Source organism: Schistocerca gregaria, chromosome 4 (assembly GCF_023897955.1).
Source record: "Schistocerca gregaria isolate iqSchGreg1 chromosome 4, iqSchGreg1.2, whole genome shotgun sequence".
Lineage (NCBI taxonomy): Eukaryota > Metazoa > Arthropoda > Insecta > Orthoptera > Acrididae > Schistocerca > Schistocerca gregaria.
The window spans coordinates 14,199,403-14,215,784 of NC_064923.1; the positions used below are offsets into that span (position 1 = coordinate 14,199,403).

General features: G+C 45.3%; 7 non-coding genes across 7 annotated transcripts; all 7 read left to right on the forward strand.

Annotated features, from left to right (window-relative positions):
• Positions 1-341: 341 nt before the first annotated feature.
• Trnat-agu (transfer RNA threonine (anticodon AGU)) lies at positions 342-413 on the forward strand. Its single transcript has one exon. It is a non-coding gene; the product is annotated as a tRNA-Thr (tRNA).
• Positions 414-7,719: 7,306 nt separating this feature from the next.
• Positions 7,720-7,791, forward strand: Trnat-agu (transfer RNA threonine (anticodon AGU)). The gene has a single exon. It is a non-coding gene; the product is annotated as a tRNA-Thr (tRNA).
• A 1,458-nt stretch (positions 7,792-9,249) lies between these two features.
• Trnat-agu (transfer RNA threonine (anticodon AGU)) lies at positions 9,250-9,321 on the forward strand. Its single transcript has one exon. It is a non-coding gene; the product is annotated as a tRNA-Thr (tRNA).
• Positions 9,322-10,768: 1,447 nt separating this feature from the next.
• Trnat-ugu (transfer RNA threonine (anticodon UGU)) lies at positions 10,769-10,840 on the forward strand. Its single transcript has one exon. It is a non-coding gene; the product is annotated as a tRNA-Thr (tRNA).
• Positions 10,841-12,272: 1,432 nt separating this feature from the next.
• On the forward strand, positions 12,273-12,344 carry Trnat-agu (transfer RNA threonine (anticodon AGU)). The gene has a single exon. It is a non-coding gene; the product is annotated as a tRNA-Thr (tRNA).
• A 1,462-nt stretch (positions 12,345-13,806) lies between these two features.
• Positions 13,807-13,878, forward strand: Trnat-agu (transfer RNA threonine (anticodon AGU)). The gene has a single exon. It is a non-coding gene; the product is annotated as a tRNA-Thr (tRNA).
• A 1,447-nt stretch (positions 13,879-15,325) lies between these two features.
• On the forward strand, positions 15,326-15,397 carry Trnat-agu (transfer RNA threonine (anticodon AGU)). Its single transcript has one exon. It is a non-coding gene; the product is annotated as a tRNA-Thr (tRNA).
• Positions 15,398-16,382: the final 985 nt, after the last annotated feature.

The following is a 16,382-nucleotide window of genomic DNA, read 5'->3' on the forward strand; positions in this document are numbered from 1 at the left end:
GAGGAACGGAATTTTGTTCCTCTGCAGATGTAACTTACCGTTTTTCTGATTAACGTGATGTAATGGAAATAGCAACTTTAAACTTTGCCTACGTCTCCGTCAGTCGCAAGGAAACTGTATTTGAAGGTGAAGGTGATTTTGTAGACATGTGTGAAAGACATGTTCTGAAATGCAAGTGGTGTTATTTGGAGAGCACTTCGTTTACGTGTCAGATGTGTAGCCAAGCAGTAATGGGTCGCCATAGCTGCAAATATTAGACGGTAATATGAAGTGTTGTCAGCTGAAGTCTGATGATCCAGACGACCGTAAGGATGAAGTACGCAAAAGTACCGCTAGGCCGCGCCTCTTTAGCTCAGTGGCAGAGCACTGGTCTAGTAAACCAGGGGTCGTGAGTTCGATCCTCACAGGAGGCAGACGAATTTTGGATATCAGTTGCGCGTCGTGGCCTTATAGCAAACAGTATCTGGGATGACTAACAATTAGCGAGAGGCGTTTTATTAAGAATTACTCTCAGATGTGATTAAGGCGAATGGCGCAGATAAAGCATTTGCCAAAGCGGTACAGCATAAGGTGGGATGGGACAGTCTGAAATATATTTTATAGTTGTATTTCTCACATATCTCAGAGCCTTCCGCGGTTGTCGTCGTCGTCGTCGTCGTCGTCGTCGTCGTCGCTGCCGCCGCTACTTCTGCAGAAGTAGCAAATGGACATCGTAGCAAATGCGGCGAGGGACGCCCTGCCTTACATTTCCGAATGCACAAAGTGTGTGGTTTAGTTTCCCAGTCTATATTTGGTAGGTCTCGTAGCAGGTTGAATGTATCAAATGGGTGGGAAAGAGCAAGGGGCAGCGTCTGTGTAGAACGAAAACACAACTCCTCAGTGGTGTGAGCGTTTTCAGATGAGTCGTATATAAGTTCCACTTGTTTGTCAGTGACCGTGTGGCCTAATGGATTCAGTTGCGACTCAGCCGCCGAGCGGGACGGACGTGTGCCGGAGCTGGACGTCTGGCTGTAGTAAACACAGGCTGAGTCGCTGCGTTTGAGGTTAGTGGTGCTGCTAAGCCGCCATTCGTGTTGCACTTGTATTCATGAAGTTCTAGAATGAATAGGTCGAATTATTTGAGGAAAGACACAATCAAGTTTACTTTCGATCGAAATTTCGTTCGACCTAAAGCATTTGAAATTAAAGCATGGTTTATCGAAAAAGTATTGATTAACGGTGATGATGTTGTCGGAGTTTATCTCTCGTTTGTGACAAATGCTGTGTATCTGAAGATGAAAAGTCCAGAATTATGTAGTTCCATTGTGGATCGTTGCGGAGGTAGCGTGAAGTTTAATCATTCTGATGGGAATTTGAGTGACGTTGCTGTTAGTCATGCTGGGTACGGGATTCGTACGATCAGAGTGTTTGAGCTCCCTTTTGAAATTCCGCCCGAAGAACTTAATGTTGCCCTTCGGCCTTATGGCAGAATTATTTCCAATGTGGCAGAAAGGTGGTCTGAAACTCATATGTTTCCTGTCTTGAACGGCGTAAGGCAAATTAAGATTGAATTACAGAAGCATGTCCCCTCTTATCTTAATATTTGTGGGTATCGTGCTTTGATTATCTATGATGGGCAACCGCGGACTTGCGCTTTATGCAATTCCACGGAACACATTCGTGCAGAATGTTCACGGAGGCGTGTCCCGCAGTTACCGCGTGACGAGATGCCGAGTTCCGGCCCTGTTGTTGGTATGAAGTTGTCATACGCTGCCGCTGCTGACTTCCGCAGCCGAGGCGAGTCGGTGCCGCCTGTGCGCGGGGAGCCTGCTGCCTCGCGGGCGGTTGTCGATGATACTCCGGCTTCAAGCTCTAGATTTGCGGATGGTCTGCCGATCAGCTCCGCGCCCCTCGAATCTATGCCGACGCCAACTTTTTCCAACTCTCCCACTGTGGTTGCTCGTTCTTCCGCGGACTCGGCCGAAGATCCCCAAATACCCGCAACGGAGGTTTCCTTGCGTCGTCAGGATTCCCACCAACGTGAGGATATTGCCACTAGCTTCCGAGGAGTGGACGCTCCAGGCATCCACTCTGCGGGAACTATGAACGAAGATAGCAATCTGGACATTGGTTTCACGTTGGCGCCCACAGAAGACACTTGCGTCAAGGAAACCACAACGAGCGATAGTGTAGAATTGGAGACTGGGTTGCTACCAGTGGGAGCCATGGAAAAAGATGCGCCTCCTTCTGCCGTTGTGGAATGCGATACGCAGACTTTTGTCCGAAAAAAGGAACAGGCGACGTCAGACGTATCATCCGGTACTTCTCCTGACAGGTCGCAAACTTCATCTCCTGCTAGATCGCCGAAGAGATCTTCGAAGAAAGGCAAGAAGAGGAGATTGGCACACAAAGCAGCAGAGAGTTTAGCTCCTGCATTGCGGGAAAAGTTAAAACATTTAAGGGATAATGAACGACTACGAGAACAATGCCCAGTAGCACGAGTTAACGAGTGTACTGAAGCGGAGATGAGTCGTGCCAATGCAGATGATCTTCAACAACAACCTCGCGCACCGCTTGGCGTCGCAGGTTTGCAGACCGGCACTACTATGGATTTAGACCGAACTGTCTCAGGAAAAGGACTTGATTGGGCCGATGCCCAAGAAGATCGCACCGACCACGGAATGGAGATGGACCTGACACATGCTAGTGGCATTTAAATTTTTTTTTTTTAATGTCTATTTTTCTTTCTGACAGACAGAATGGAATGGTACAGACGTGACTCTGCATGGGGTATACTTCATTAGCCAATTTCTTTTACCTGCACCTATGCCAACGGAACTGACATATAATGTGACCACGATCAATATAAATCGGATTCGCAGTGAAACGAAAGTCGCTTCTTTAAAAGATTTCCTTTACCAGTCGGATACTGATATAGCCCTCCTACAGGAATATAATGTCCACAACTTTTATGTCCCAGGTTTTCAAGAGATTTTAAATATTGCACCGGAAGCCACATGTGGGACTGCGATCCTTGTCAAAGATGGTATTGATGTGAAGGATATCTGTCTGTTAGAAAATGGGAGGGGCATCAGTTGTAAAATTTTTACTACTACTGTTTTAAATGTATATGTCCCCTCTGGTAACAACGCTAGAGATGATAGGGCTAATTTTTTTAAGAACGATATGGTCTATTTACTTAAGGGGAATCCGGCGGAAGCTTTAATCGGTGGTGACTTTAATTGTGTACTTCACAAAAAGGATCAGCGACCAAATTTTAACTTCTCCAGGGAACTGGCGGCTTTGGTGACAAACATGAAGTGGACAGACGTGTGGGAAAGCAAATACCCCACGTTAGTCAAATTTACGTACATCAGTAGTCGCTCGCAAAGCAGAATAGACAGAATATACGTCACAGCAAACATGGAAAATAAAATCAGTAGTATCGAAGTAATTCCCACTACCTTTTCGGACCATCTCGCAGTGAAATGCAGCATTCGGTTTCAGAAGCAAGGAACGTATTGGGGTCGCCCCTTATGGAAGCTGAATACCCATATGTTGTTCGAGGGTGCCCTATCAAGAACAGTAGCGGAGGTATGGCAGGCTGCTCTACGTATGCGCCGTAAATACAGCTCTCGCCTTGCGTGGTGGACCTCATGTGCTAAAAAGAAATTGAGATCATCCCTAATAGCTTACGGGAGGGAGCGAGCGATGTGGTCTCGCAATACCGTTGAATTTTACTATACATGCTTAAGGGAACTATCAGCTCAGCAGATGACTGATGAGGTTTTCATTGAAATAAAGAAGATCAAGGCTCACCTCATAAGTCTCAAGCGACAACAGCTGGAGGGTTTAAAAATTAAATCTCGTGTCCCGACAACGGTGGAGGACGAAAACGCATCGCTGTACCACTTACTCGAACATGAAAGAAATAGAAGACGAGCGTTTATTGCTTGTCTTAGAGTGGGCGATAACCGGGTGCTGACGGAACACTCTGACATTTTAAATGCAGTTTATGGATTTTATCGTACGTTATATACTGATACCCGGTATAATCTAGACTGTGCGAACGATTTGCTACGAACTACAGGTATCGACAACGTTATCAATGACGAGGACAATGTGTCCGTTACCACTGCGATCACATGTGAGGAGGTGTTTGATATACTTAAATATTCGCCTACCCGTAAGTCCCCAGGGCCTGATGGCTTGCCTGTAGAGTTTTATTGTAAATTTTGGCCTCTCATCGGTAATCAATTCACAGAAGTGATAAATGAAGTGTTGCAAGGTGTTACTGTTCCACGCGAGTTCAAAGAAAGCGTAACTGTGCTAATACCAAAGGGAAGGAACGCGGCAGTTAAAGATCTCAATCAATTGAGACCAATATGTTTGATGAACTCGGATTATAAAATAATTGCACGTGTACTGAAGGAAAGACTGAGACCTCTAATGGAGAAGATCATAGGTGACCACCAAACCTGTCTCTCGGGGCGGAATATTTTTAAAACTGTTTGTGAATATAGGGATGTCTCTGCAATTTTTGCAACGTCATCCTCACCAGGAGGCCTTGCCTTTATCGACTTCTCAAAGGCTTTTGACAGGGTCAACCACTTATTTTTGTTCAGAACGTTGACCTATGTGGGTTTTAGTCAACATTTTGTGCAAGTTTTAATTAACATTGTTGAAGGCATCCAAACACAAGTGTCTGTAAATGGGCATTTCACTCCACCCATTGAAATTCGCAACGGCGTCCCGCAGGGAAGTCCTTTGTCAATGCTCCTGTATGTTGTTGCACTGGAGCCTTTACTAAGGAGACTCGATGTCGATCTTGAGGGCATCACGATATCTGGCGTTAACAACGTCACCAATGCATATGCTGATGACGTTGGAGTGGTTATTCGTAGTAACGAAGATTTAGAGAAATTAACTACGAATATTCAGATCTTTTGTGAAGCTACAGGCGCTAGGGTTAACGAGGTGAAGAGTTCGTTTTTAAATCTTAAAGGTCTTCAAGATGTCCGTTTGGAATGGGCACGCTCCGTCGATCGTCACACCGCTCTGGGTGTCACCTTTTACCGATGTCCGCTTCAGACCATGACCTACAATTGGAAGAAAGTACTGGATACAATCAGAGGAGCCACAATACTCAATCAGACCAGACATCTGAACATTAAACAACGAATCAGAATAATTAATTGGTCCATTTTATCAAAAGCTATATAAATAGGTCAAATATTGCCAGTTTCGAAACCCATTGCCAAACGTAGAATGAGTATCATTTGCCGATTTATATGGACAGGGAATATTTTTAGAGTAGCAGTCGGTACAGTTACGTTACCTTCCGCTGAAGGTGGCCTAGGTTTAACAGATATATGGCGGAAGACTACGGCGTTATATATAAAGAGGACCCTACAAATTATAGAAAAACATCCACATAATATTACAGCCAGGCTGTATCGACTCCTACAGCCAGAAAATTTACGTCCACCCATAAACATAGGCGGAATTAATTATAAATTGAAATATATTCGCCAGTTCTTTTTAGAGATTAGCTACATGGACAGTATTGTCACGAATCCACAATCAAGGAATTGCAGGAAATTAATGGAACTCTTAACAACGAAAGAACATGTCAACAAAATGGAGTGCAGATATCCCGACAAAGACTGGAAAAGAATTTGGAAAAATATTAGTAATCGTGAACTGTCTTCCGACATTCAGGCAACCTGGTACCGAGTTGTTAATAACGTAGTTTCCATTAACGAAAAGTTGCACTCCATTGGTCTTAGTGACACGCTTGTGTGCACCCGATGTGACGCAGTTGACACATTGATCCACCGCTTTCTCTGTGGCGGATACGCCGAAATATGGAGGGGACTCCAACGGCGGGTAGCCTTTATAACCAGAACTGTTAGTACTGAGATCAATGTTGAAAAATTACTCTTCCCCGATGGTGTTTTCTTCCCTGTCCAGAAAACCAATGCTGTGTTGTGGTTGTTTGGCAATTATGTACATTACGTTATATCTGAACACGGCAATGACCGTGTTTTAGAATACGAATTATACGAACGAGCAAAATATTATCAGATATGTACGCGCAGGGACCACAAAAAAACTTTTGGTAACATGTTACACATTCTGTTTCAGAGACAAGGGATTGGATAAACATCTTAATAGCCCTCGTCTACGAAAAATGTAGTCACAGGCCAAAGTAGGGGATCGCTGTTGAGGGTGAAGTACGGTGGGGACTTCGTGTGCCCCAGGGCCGCTACGGTAGCCGTGAAGGCCTCGGACAGAACCCCGAAACGGCACTGCGGCTTCACACTTACTGCTGGATGAACCCCATATCTCCAGCAACTACTTTCATCTATGATGATTTTCCAGGATCTCGGTAATATCGGAAGGTGGTTTCGTTGCACACAATGCAGTGGAAGCTTCTTGCACGTGTTCCTCAGTTACAATCTTTCTATTTTTGTTTAATTTTTTTTTCAGTATGAAGCAAGAGTGACAATTTATTAATTCCCAAGAAGCCTTAATTTTTCAATTTTCAGTTCTACGGAGGAGAAGCCTCACATGGCGAAGAAGCCAAACATCATTTCATTTCCCTAACTGTCACAGTAAATTTGAAAAAAAAATCAGTCGATATAGCATAGAAGCTCGCCGAAGAAGGCATAAAAGGAGAGCGAATGGATGGGCTGTGTGGGGAGAAGGGAGGCCCAAAAAAAAAATAAAAAAAAAAGTAATAAAAAAAAGTGGTAGAGCGCTGGTCTGATAAACCAGGGGTTGTAAGTAAAAAAAAAAAAAAAAAGAAAAGAAAATGGATAAGGCGTCGGACTTCGTATCCGAAGATTGCGTGTTTGATTCCTCTCTCGGTCGTGTTTTTCCAGATCTGAAAAAGAAACATACCGTTTTAGTGTAGCACTTGAGCAGTACGAAACCGTGTGAATGTTGCTGTTGACCATTTTCTGCTTGGAGATGCTCTTCAGCTTAAAACACGCACAACAAGACCGGTGTTAACTAGCGAATTGGTTTGCATATTGCCATCGCCACGTGTTTTTGACTGGCATTTGCACATCTAAAATAACGTCGGAAAGTAACTCGTTCGGCTTATGAGTCACATCAAGTATGTGTGTTAATTTTGACGAAACTAGCTCTGCAAGTTGTCATGCAATTCTGTTACCTCTCAGAAATGATTATGAAATAAAAGTGAACTACGTGACGAGTGTGACGTTAGGAAAACATTAGGCAACATGGGGAGGTTCTGTATGGGACCAATCAACCCAAACGAGTACTGTGTGACGTGCTAACCGGCATATACTCACCGAGGCAGCGCGGCTAGCTCAGTCGGTAGAACATAAGGCTCTTAATCCCAGGGTCGTGGGTTCGAGCCCCACGTGGGGAGGAACGGAATTTTGTTCCTCTGCAGATGTAACTTACCGTTTTTCTGATTAACGTGATGTAATGGAAATAGCAACTTTAAACTTTGCCTACGTCTCCGTCAGTCGCTACGAAACTGTATTTGAAGGTGAAGGTGATTTTGTAGACATGTGTGAAAGACATGTTCTGAAATGCAAGTGGTGTTATTTGGAGAGCACTTCCTTTACGTGTCAGATGTGTAGGCAAGCAGTAATGGGTCGCCATAGCTGCAAATATTAGACGGTAATATGAAGTGTTGTCAGCTGAAGTCTGATGATCCAGACGACCGTAAGGATGAAGTACGCAAAAGTGCCGCTAGGCCGCGCCTCTTTAGCTCAGTGGCAGAGCACTGGTCTAGTAAACCAGGGGTCGTGAGTTCGATCCTCACAGGAGGCTGACGAATTTTGGATATCAGTTGCGCGTCGTGGCCTTATAGCAAACAGTATCTGGGATGACTAACAATTAGCGAGAGGCGTTTTATTAAGAATTACTCTCAGATGTGATTAAGGCGAATGGCGCAGATAAAGCATTTGCCAAAGCGGTACAGCATAAGGTGGGATGGGACAGTCTGAAATATATTTTATAGATGTATTTCTCACATATCTCAGAGCCTTCCGCGGTTGTCGTCGTCGTCGTCGTCGCCGCCGCCGCCGCCGCCGACACTTCTGCAGAAGTAGCAAATGGACATCGTAGCAAATGCGGCGAGGGACGCCCTGCCTTACTTTTCCGAATGCACAAAGTGTGTGGTTTAGTTTCCCAGTCTATATTTGGTAGGTCTTGTAGCAGGTTGAATGTATCAAATGGGTGGGAAAGAGCAAGGGGCAGCGTCTGTGTAGAACGAAAACACAACTCCTCAGTGGTGTGAGCGTTTTGAGATGAGTAGTATATAAGTTCCACTTGTTTGTCAGTGACCGTGTGGCCTAATGGATAAGTCGTCGGACTTCGTATCCGAAGATTGCGTGTTTGATTCCTCTCTCGGTCGTGTTTTTCCAGATCTGAAAAAGAAACATACCGTTTTAGTGTAGCACTTGAGCAGTACGAAACCGTGTGAATGTTGCTGTTGACCATTTTCTGCTTGGAGATGCTCTTCAGCTTAAAACACGCACAACAAGACCGGTTTTAACTAGCGAATTGGTTTGCATATTGCCGTCGCCGCGTGTTTTTGACTGGCACTTGCACATCTAAAATAACGTCGGAAAGTAACTCGTTCGGCTTATGAGTCACATCAAGTATGTGTGTTAATTTTGACGAAACTAGCTCTGCAGGTTGTCATGCAATTCTGTTACCTCTCAGAAATGATTATGAAATAAAAGTGAACTACGTGACGAGTGTGACGTTAGGAAAACATTAGGCAACATGGGGAGGTTCTGTATGGGACCAATCAACCCAAACGAGTACTGTGTGACGTGCTAACCGGCGTATACTCACCGAGGCAGCGCGGCTAGCTCAGTCCGGCAGTCGGTAGAACATAAGGCTCTTAATCCCAGGGTCGTGGGTTCGAGCCCCACGTGGGGAGGAACGGAATTTTGTTCCTCTGCAGATGTAACTTACCGTTTTTCTGATTAACGTGATGTAATGTAAATAGCAACTTTAAACTTTGCCTACGTCTCCGTCAGTCGCTACGAAACTGTATTTGAAGGTGAAGGTGATTTTGTAGACATGTGTGAAAGACATGTTCTGAAATGCAAGTGGTGTTATTTGGAGAGCACTCTGTTTACGTGTCAGATGTGTAGCCAAGCAGTAATGGGTCGCCATAGCTGCAAATATTAGACGGTAATATGAAGTGTTGTCAGCTGAAGTCTGATGATCCAGACGACCGTAAGGATGAAGTACGCAAAAATACCGCTGGGCCGCGCCTCTTTAGCTCAGTGGCAGAGCACTGGTCTAGTAAACCAGGGGTCGTGAGTTCGATCCTCACAGGAGGCAGACGAATTTTGGATATCAGTTGCGCGTCGTGGCCTTATAGCAAACAGTATCTGGGATGACTAACTATTAGCGAGAGGCGTTTTATTAAGAATTACTCTCAGATGTGATTAAGGCGAATGGCGCAGATAAAGCATTTGCCAAAGCGGTACAGCATAAGGTGGGATGTTACAGTCTGAAATATATTTTATAGATGTATTTCTCACATATCTCAGAGCCTTCCGCGGTTGTCGTCGTCGTCGTCGTCGTCGTCGCCGCCGCAGCCACTTCTGCAGAAGTAGCAAATGGACATCGTAGCAAATGCGGCGAGGGACGCCCTGCCTTACATTTCCGAATGCACAAAGTGTGTGGTTTAGTTTCCCAGTCTATATTTGGTAGGTCTTGTAGCAGGTTGAATGTATCAAATGGGTGGGAAAGAGCAAGGGGCAGCGTCTGTGTAGAACGAAAACACAACTCCTCAGTGGTGTGAGCGTTTTGAGATGAGTAGTATATAAGTTCCACTTGTTTGTCAGTGACCGTGTGGCCTAATGGATAAGGCGTCGGACTTCGTATCCGAAGATTGCGTGTTTGATTCCTCTCTCGGTCGTGTTTTTCCAGATCTGAAAAAGAAACATACTGTTTTAGTGTAGCACTTGAGCAGTACGAAACCGTGTGAATGTTGCTGTTGACCATTTTCTGCTTGGAGATGCTCTTCAGCTTAAAACACGCACAACAAGACCGGTGTTAACTAGCGAATTGGTTTGCATATTGCCGTCGCCGCGTGTTTTTGACTGGCACTTGCACATCTAAAATAACGTCGGAAAGTAACTCGTTCGGCTTATGAGTCACATCAAGTATGTGTGTTAATTTTGACGAAACTAGCTCTGCAGGTTGTCATGCAATTCTGTTACCTCTCAGAAATGATTATGAAATAAAAGTGAACTACGTGACGAGTGTGACGTTAGGAAAACATTAGGCAACATGGGGAGGTTCTGTATGGGACCAATCAACCCAAACGAGTACTGTGTGACGTGCTAACCGGCATATACTCACGGAGGCAGCGCGGGTAGCTCAGTCGGTAGAACATAAGGCTCTTAATCCCAGGGTCGTGGGTTCGAGCCCCACGTGGGGAGGAACGCGATTTTGTTCCTCTGCAGATGTAACTTACCGTTTTTCTGATTAACGTGATGTAATGGAAATAGCAACTTTAAACTTTGCCTACGTCTCCGTCAGTCGCTACGAAACTGTATTTGAAGGTGAAGGTGATTTTGTAGACATGTGTGAAAGACATGTTCTGAAATGCAAGTGGTGTTATTTGGAGAGCACTTCCTTTACGTGTCAGATGTGTAGCCAAGCAGTAATGGGTCGCCATAGCTGCAAATATTAGACGGTAATATGAAGTGTTGTCAGCTGAAGTCTGATGATCCAGACGACCGTAAGGATGAAGTACGCAAAAGTACCGCTAGGCCGCGCCTCTTTAGCTCAGTGGCAGAGCACTGGTCTTGTAAACCAGGCGTCGTGAGTTCGATCCTCACAGGAGGCAGACGAATTTTGGATATCAGTTGCGCGTCGTGGCCTTATAGCAAACAGTATCTGGGATGACTAACAATTAGCGAGAGGCGTTTTATTAAGAATTACTCTCAGATGTGATTAAGGCGAATGGCGCAGATAAAGCATTTGCCAAAGCGGTACAGCATAAGGTGGGATGGGACAGTCTGAAATATATTTTATAGATGTATTTCTCACATATCTCAGAGCCTTCCGTCGTCGTCGTCGTCGTCGTCGTCGCCACTTCTGCAGAAGTAGCAAATGGACATCGTAGCAAATGCGGCGAGGGACGCCCTGCCTTACATTTCCGAATGCACAAAGTGTGTGGTTTAGTTTCCCAGTCTATATTTGGTAGGTCTCGTAGCAGGTTGAATGTATCAAATGGGTGGGAAAGAGCAAGGGGCAGCGTCTGTGTAGAACGAAAACACAACTCCTCAGTGGTGTGAGCGTTTTGAGATGAGTCGTATATAAGTTCCACTTGTTTGTCAGTGACCGTGTGGCCTAATGGATAAGGCGTCGGACTTCGTATCCGAAGATTGCGTGTTTGATTCCTCTCTCGGTCGTGTTTTTCCAGATCTGAAAAAGAAACATACCGTTTTAGTGTAGCACTTGAGCAGTACGAAACCGTGTGAATGTTGCTGTTGACCATTTTCTGCTTGGAGATGCTCTTCAGCTTAAAACACGCACAACAAGACCGGTGTTAACTAGCGAATTGGTTTGCATATTGCCGTCGCCGCGTGTTTTTGACTGGCACTTGCACATCTAAAATAACGTCGGAAAGTAACTCGTTCGGCTTATGAGTCACATCAAGTATGTGTGTTAATTTTGACGAAACTAGCTCTGCAGGTTGTCATGCAATTCTGTTACCTCTCAGAAATGATTATGAAATAAAAGTGAACTACGTGACGAGTGTGACGTTAGGAAAACATTAGGCAACATGGGGAGGTTCTGTATGGGACCAATCAACCCAAACGAGTACTGTGTGACGTGCTAACCGGCATATACTCACCGAGGCAGCGCGGCTAGCTCAGTCGGTAGAACATAAGGCTCTTAATCCCAGGGTCGTGGGTTCGAGCCCCACGTGGGGAGGAGCGGAATTTTGTTCCTCTGCAGATGTAACTTACCGTTTTTCTGATTAACGTGATGTAATGGAAATAGCAACTTTAAACTTTGCCTACGTCTCCGTCAGTCGCTACGAAACTGTATTTGAAGGTGAAGGTGATTTTGTAGACATGTGTGAAAGACATGTTCTGAAATGCAAGTGGTGTTATTTGGAGAGCACTTCCTTTACGTGTCAGATGTGTAGGCAAGCAGTAATGGGTCGCCATAGCTGCAAATATTAGACGGTAATATGAAGTGTTGTCAGCTGAAGTCTGATGATCCAGACGACCGTAAGGATGAAGTACGCAAAAGTACCGCCAGGCCGCGCCTCTTTAGCTCAGTGGCAGAGCACTGGTCTAGTAAACCAGGGGTCGTGAGTTCGATCCTCACGGGAGGCAGACGAATTTTGGATATCAGTTGCGCGTCGTGGCCTTATAGCAAACAGTATCTGGGATGACTAACAATTAGCGAGAGGCGTTTTATTAAGAATTACTCTCAGATGTGATTAAGGCGAATGGCGCAGATAAAGCATTTGCCAAAGCGGTACAGCATAAGGTGGGATGGGACAGTCTGAAATATATTTTATAGATGTATTTCTCACATATCTCAGAGCCTTCCGCGGTTGTCGTCGTCGTCGTCGTCGTCGTCGTCGTCGTCGTCGTCGCCGCCGCCGCCACTTCTGCAGAAGTAGCAAATGGACATCGTAGCAAATGCGGCGAGGGACGCCCTGCCTTACATTTCCGAATGCACAAAGTGTGTGGTTTAGTTTCCCAGTCTATATTTGGTAGGTCTCGTAGCAGGTTGAATGTATCAAATGGGTGGGAAAGAGCAAGGGGCAGCGTCTGTGTAGAACGAAAACACAACTCCTCAGTGGTGTGAGCGTTTTGAGATGAGTCGTATATAAGTTCCACTTGTTTGTCAGTGACCGTGTGGCCTAATGGATAAGGCGTCGGACTTCGTATCCGAAGATTGCGTGTTTGATTCCTCTCTCGGTCGGGTTTTTCGAGATCTGAAAAAGAAACATACCGTTTTAGTGTAGCACTTGAGCAGTACGAAACCGTGTGAATGTTGCTGTTGACCATTTTCTGCTTGGAGATGCTCTTCAGCTTAAAACACGCACAACAAGACCGGTGTTAACTAGCGAATTGGTTTGCATATTGCCGTCGCCGCGTGTTTTTGACTGGCACTTGCACATCTAAAATAACGTCGGAAAGTAACTCGTTCGGCTTATGAGTCACATCAAGTATGTGTGTTAATTTTGACGAAACTAGCTCTGCAGGTTGTCATGCAATTCTGTTACCTCTCAGAAATGATTATGAAATAAAAGTGAACTACGTGACGAGTGTGACGTTAGGAAAACATTAGGCAACATGGGGAGGTTCTGTATGGGACCAATCAACCCAAACGAGTACTGTGTGACGTGCTAACCGGCATATACTCACCGAGGCAGCGCGGCTAGCTCAGTCGGTAGAACATAAGGCTCTTAATCCCAGCGTCGTGGGTTCGAGCCCCACGTGGGGAGGAGCGGAATTTTGTTCCTCTGCAGATGTAACTTACCGTTTTTCTGATTAACGTGATGTAATGGAAATAGCAACTTTAAACTTTGCCTACGTCTCCGTCAGTCGCTACGAAACTGTATTTGAAGGTGAAGGTGATTTTGTAGACATGTGTGAAAGACATGTTCTGAAATGCAAGTGGTGTTATTTGGAGAGCACTTCCTTTACGTGTCAGATGTGTAGGCAAGCAGTAATGGGTCGCCATAGCTGCAAATATTAGACGGTAATATGAAGTGTTGTCAGCTGAAGTCTGATGATCCAGACGACCGTAAGGATGAAGTACGCAAAAGTACCGCTAGGCCGCGCCTCTTTAGCTCAGTGGCAGAGCACTGGTCTAGTAAACCAGGGGTCGTGAGTTCGATCCTCACAGGAGGCAGACGAACTTTGGATATCAGTTGCGCGTTGTGGCCTTATAGCAAACAGTATCTGGGATGACTAACAATTAGCGAGAGGCGTTTTATTAAGAATTACTCTCAGATGTGATTAAGGCGAATGGCGCAGATAAAGCATTTGCCAAAGCGGTAGAGCATAAGGTGGGATGGGACAGTCTGAAATATATTTTATAGATGTATTTCTCACATATCTCAGAGCCTTCCGCGGTTGTCGTCGTCGTCGTCGTCGTCGTCGTCGCCGCCGCCACTTCTGCAGAAGTAGCAAATGGACATCGTAGCAAATGCGGCGAGGGACGCCCTGCCTTACATTTCCGAATGCACAAAGTGTGTGGTTTAGTTTCCCAGTCTATATTTGGTAGGTCTCGTAGCAGGTTGAATGTATCAAATGGGTGGGAAAGAGCAAGGGGCAGCGTCTGTGTAGAACGAAAACACAACTCCTCAGTGGTGTGAGCGTTTTGAGATGAGTCGTATATAAGTTCCACTTGTTTGTCAGTGACCGTGTGGCCTAATGGATAAGGCGTCGGACTTCGTATCCGAAGATTGCGTGTTTGATTCCTCTCTCGGTCGTGTTTTTCCAGATCTGAAAAAGAAACATACCGTTTTAGTGTAGCACTTGAGCAGTACGAAACCGTGTGAATGTTGCTGTTGACCATTTTCTGCTTGGAGATGCTCTTCAGCTTAAAACACGCACAGCAAGACCGGTGTTAACTAGCGAATTGGTTTGCATATTGCCGTCGCCGCGTGTTTTTGACTGGCACTTGCACATCTAAAATAACGTCGGAAAGTAACTCGTTCGGCTTATGAGTCACATCAAGTATGTGTGTTAATTTTGACGAAACTAGCTCTGCAGGTTGTCATGCAATTCTGTTACCTCTCAGAAATGATTATGAAATAAAAGTGAACTACGTGACGAGTGTGACGTTAGGAAAACATTAGGCAACATGGGGAGGTTCTGTATGGGACCAATCAACCCAAACGAGTACTGTGTGACGTGCTAACCGGCATATAATCACCGAGGCAGCGCGGCTAGCTCAGTCGGTAGAACATAAGGCTGTTAATCCCAGGGTCGTGGGTTCGAGCCCCACGTGGGGAGGAACGGAATTTTGTTCCTCTGCAGATGTAACTTACCGTTTTTCTGATTAACGTGATGTAATGGAAATAGCAACTTTAAACTTTGCCTAAGTCTCCGTCAGTCGCTACGAAACTGTATTTGAAGGTGAAGGTGATTTTGTAGACATGTGTGAAAGACATGTTCTGAAATGCAAGTGGTGTTATTTGGAGAGCACTTCCTTTACGTGTCAGATGTGTAGGCAAGCAGTAATGGGTCGCCATAGCTGCAAATATTAGACGGTAATATGAAGTGTTGTCAGCTGAAGTCTGATGATCCAGACGACCGTAAGGATGAAGTACGCAAAAGTACCGCCAGGCCGCGCCTCTTTAGCTCAGTGGCAGAGCACTGGTCTAGTAAACCAGGGGTCGTGAGTTCGATCCTCACGGGAGGCAGACGAACTTTGGATATCAGTTGCGCGTCGTGGCCTTATAGCAAACAGTATCTGGGATGACTAACAATTAGCGAGAGGCGTTTTATTAAGAATTACTCTCAGATGTGATTAAGGCGAATGGCGCAGATAAAGCATTTGCCAAAGCGGTACAGCATAAGGTGGGATGGGACAGTCTGAAATATATTTTATAGATGTATTTCTCACATATCTCAGAGCCTTCCGCGGTTGTCGTCGTCGTCGTCGTCGTCGTCGTCGCCGCCGCCGCCGACACTTCTGCAGAAGTAGCAAATGGACATCGTAGCAAATGCGGCGAGGGACGCCCTGCCTTACATTTCCGAATGCACAAAGTGTGTGGTTTAGTTTCCCAGTCTATATTTGGTAGGTCTCGTAGCAGGTTGAATGTATCAAATGGGTGGGAAAGAGCAAGGGGCAGCGTCTGTGTAGAACGAAAACAGAACTCCTCAGTGGTGTGAGCATTTTGAGATGAGTCGTATATAAGTTCCACTTGTTTGTCAGTGACCGTGTGGCCTAATGGATAAGGCGTCGGACTTCGTATCCGAAGATTGCGTGTTTGATTCCTCTCTCGGTCGGGTTTTTCGAGATCTGAAAAAGAAACATACCGTTTTAGTGTAGCACTTGAGCAGTACGAAACCGTGTGAATGTTGCTGTTGACCATTTTCTGCTTGGAGATGCTCTTCAGCTTAAAACACGCACAACAAGACCGGTGTTAACTAGCGAATTGGTTTGCATATTGCCGTCGCCGCGTGTTTTTGACTGGCACTTGCACATCTAAAATAACGTCGGAAAGTAACTCGTTCGGCTTATGAGTCACATCAAGTATGTGTGTTAATTTTGACGAAACTAGCTCTGCAGGTTGTCATGCAATTCTGTTACCTCTCAGAAATGATTATGAAATAAAAGTGAACTACGTGACGAGTGTGACGTTAGGAAAACATTAGGCAACATGGGGAGGTTCTGTATGGGAC